General features: G+C 40.9%; 3 non-coding genes across 3 annotated transcripts; all 3 read right to left on the reverse strand.

The window, feature by feature from the left end:
• Positions 1-1,935: 1,935 nt before the first annotated feature.
• On the reverse strand, positions 1,936-2,006 carry trnag-gcc (transfer RNA glycine (anticodon GCC)). Its single transcript has one exon. It is a non-coding gene; the product is annotated as a tRNA-Gly (tRNA).
• A 1,046-nt stretch (positions 2,007-3,052) lies between these two features.
• Positions 3,053-3,123, reverse strand: trnag-gcc (transfer RNA glycine (anticodon GCC)). The gene has a single exon. It is a non-coding gene; the product is annotated as a tRNA-Gly (tRNA).
• Positions 3,124-3,540: 417 nt separating this feature from the next.
• trnag-gcc (transfer RNA glycine (anticodon GCC)) lies at positions 3,541-3,611 on the reverse strand. Its single transcript has one exon. It is a non-coding gene; the product is annotated as a tRNA-Gly (tRNA).

A 3,611-nucleotide genomic window follows, 5' to 3' on the forward strand; every position in this document is an offset into this window, starting at 1 on the left:
TCCCATATTTTATTTATTTATTTATTATTATTATAATTTTTTTCTTTTTAACCCTTTTATAACTTTTAAAGTTTTAATCAATTTAAAATGCTATGAAAATCAAGTGAATATGCATTCTCGTGCACAGACAGAAAAGGTTCAAAATGTGTGCCAAATCTCTAGACATTTAATTAATCATATAACCTATAGGTTCAATAGAGCAAACCCTAAGAATGCAAAAGAGTTTACCTGTGAGGGTGAGTCCACAATCCGCAATTTGGTAGGACTTACAGTGTTCTCTTCCCTTCATTTTAAAAAAAAAAATATTATTATTATTTTATTAATATTTTTTTTATCTCAGTAAAATTTACTTGTGCGTTAAATTTGCCAAATATATCATGTAACGCTGATATGATGGAATGAGTCAATGGGGCATGCCACTTGATAATAATCCGTCACAAAAATACTGCGCCTCTTGCGCTTCTTAGTAAGTACTCTATTTACTTATTTATTCCTCGAAATGGACTCTTTCCGTTAGCAAATATTTTTACCGTTATTATCTCTCTCTCTATATATATACCTGTCGGTATATATCTTAGTTTTGAAGCTGTGATCTAAGAAACACCAATCTCTCTGCCGTCGGAGAGGCGAAGTTCCTTGAACTTATAAGAAATTGCCTCCATGTAATACGCACATTTCTTACATCATTGACTCCCTTCCATACAATCAGCAAGCCACAATGACTTTATAAAATTCTAATTTACCTTTAGGCTGTTTCTTGATGATTTCTACCGGTCAGTGGTAAGGCTGCATCGGTCTTTCGCTCTGCACAACAAAGGGTAAACCGCCTGTGTCAACACGGCCTATTGGCCGATTGTTTGTATTGTAAAAATGTTTTAACATTGTTTTGTGACTAAGTTTTTGACCGTTGTGGAAAACGCCACACCTCGTCCACTTTCGTTACAATGTAACCCTTCTGACCCTGAAATCGATTCAGCAATTTGGTTTAAAATTCTAAAGGAGCATCTCTTGCATATTTGAGCAACATGGTGTTTGTCTGCTACCCTAGTTTGGGCTGAATTGATAAGGCTTGTGAAGTGCTTTGGGTGAAGGCTTAATATTCAAAACTCTGCTGTGCATTGGCCGGGAATCGAACCCGTACTTCAAGGACTTCACAGAGTACACTTTTCAGGTAAGTATTGTGCTGATTCAGCAATTTGGTTTCAAAATTGAAAAGGAACATCCAAAGTCTCTTGTATATTTCAGCAGCATGGAGTACCCTAGTTTGGACAGAATTGATTAGGCTTGTAAAGTTCTTTGGGTGAAGCCTCAATATTCAAAACTCTGCTGTGCGTTGGCCGGGAATGGAACCAGGACTTCGTCAGAGTGCGGTTTTCAGGTAAGTATTGTGCTGATTCAGCAATTTGGTTTCAGAATTGAAAAGGAGCATCCAAAGTCTCTTGTATATTTCAGCAGCATGAAGTTCGTCTAGTTTGGGCAGAATTGAAATGGCTTTTAAAGTTCGTTGGGTGAAGGCTCAATGTTCAAAACTCCAAGGACTTTGCAGACTGCGCTTTACAGCTAAGTATTGTGCTGCTTTAGCAATTTGGGTTAAAGTTCTAAAGAAGCATCTCTTGTACATTTCAGCAGCATGAAGTTTGTCTACTACCCTAGTTTGGGCAGAATTGATAAGGCTTGTGAAGTGCTTTGGGTGAAGGCTCAATGTTCAAAACTCTGCTCTGCGTTGGCCGGGAATCAAACTCGGACTTCAAGGACTTCGCAGAGTGCGCTTTTCAGGTAAGTATTGTGCTGATTCAGCAATTTGGTTTCAGAATTGAAAAGGAGCATCCAAAGTCGCTTCCATATTTCAGCAGCATGGAGTTTGTCCAGTTTGGGAAGAATTGAAATGGCTTTTAAAGTTCTTTGGGTGAAGGCTCATTGCTCAAAACTCAGTTGTGCATTGGCCTGGAATCGAACCCAGGCCACCCGCATGGCAGGCGAGAATTCTCCCACTAAACCACCAATGCTTATTTCAAGAAGTAAGTGACAACGCAGCATGTGCTTTTAACTTAGGTATTGTGCTGACTCAACAGTTTAGTTTCAAAATTGAAAAGGAGCATCCTAAGTCTCTTCCATATTTCAGCAGCATGGAGTACCCTAGTTTGGTCAGAATTGATAAGGCTTGTAAAATTCTTTGGGTGAAGGCCCTTGCAACACAAGCGTCTCCAAAACTCAGTTGTGCATTGGCCGGGAATGGAACCAGGACTTCGTCAGAGTGCGGTTTTCAGGTAAGTATTGTGCTGATTCAACAGTTTGGTTTCAGACTTGAAAAGGAGCATCCTAAGTCTCTTGTATATTTCAGCAGCATGAAGTTCGTCTAGTTTGGGCAGAATTGAAATGGCTTTTAAAGTTCGTTGGGTGAAGGCTCAATGTTCAAAACTCCAAGGACTTTGCAGACTGCGCTTTACAGCTAAGTATTGTGCTGCTTTAGCAATTTGGGTTAAAGTTCTAAAGAAGCATCTCTTGTATATTTCAGCAGCATGAAGTTTGTCTACTACCCTAGTTTGGGCAGAATTGATAAGGCTTGTGAAGTGCTTTGGGTGAAGGCTCAGTATTCAAAACTCTGCTGTGCGTTGGCCGGGAATCAAACTCGGACTTCAAGGACTTCGCAGAGTGCGCTTTTCAGGTAAGTATTGTGCTGATTCAGCAATTTGGTTTCAGACTTGAAAAGGAGCATCCAAAGTCTCTTCCATATTTCAGCAGCATGGAGTTCGTCTAGTTTGGGCAGAATTGAAATGCCTTTTAAAGTTCCTTTGGTGAAGGCTCTTGCAACACAAGCGTCTCCAAAGCTCAGTTGTGCATTGGCCTGGAATCTAACCCGGACTTCAAGGACTTCACAGAGTGCGCTTTTCAGGTAAGTATTGTGCTGATTCAACAGTTTGGTTTCAAAATAGAAAAGGAGCATCCAAAGTCTCTTCCATATTTCAGCAGCATGAAGTTCGTCTAGTTTGGGCAGAATTGAAATGGCTTTTAAAGCTTGTTGGGTGAAGGCTCAATGTTCAAAACTCTGCTATGCATTGGCCGGGAATCGAACCCGGGTCTCCCGCGTGGCAGGCGAGAATTCTACCACTGAAACACCAATGCTTTCGTTAAAGGGCCAAGAACTTCGGAGAGTACGCTTTACAGCTAAGTATTGCGCTGATTCAGCAGTTTTGGTTAAATTTCTAAAGGAGCATCTCTTGTACATTTCAGCAGCATGAAGTTCGTCTACTACCCTAGTTTGGGCAGAATTGATAAGGCTTGTGAAGTGCTTTGGGTGAAGGCTCAATGTTCAAAACTCTGCTCTGCGTTGGCCGGGAATCAAACTCGGACTTCAAGGACTTCGCAGAGTGCGCTTTTCAGGTAAGTATTGTGCTGATTCAGCAATTTGGTTTCAGAATTGAAAAGGAGCATCCAAAGTCGCTTCCATATTTCAGCAGCATGGAGTTTGTCCAGTTTGGGAAGAATTGAAATGGCTTTTAAAGTTCTTTGGGTGAAGGCTCATTGTTCAAAACTCAGTTGTGCATTGGCCTGGAATCGAACCCAGGCCACCCGCATGGCAGGCGAGAATTCTCCCACTAAACCACCAATGC

The sequence above is a fragment of the Ictalurus furcatus genome, chromosome 3 (genome assembly GCF_023375685.1).
Source record: "Ictalurus furcatus strain D&B chromosome 3, Billie_1.0, whole genome shotgun sequence".
NCBI lineage: Eukaryota > Metazoa > Chordata > Actinopteri > Siluriformes > Ictaluridae > Ictalurus > Ictalurus furcatus.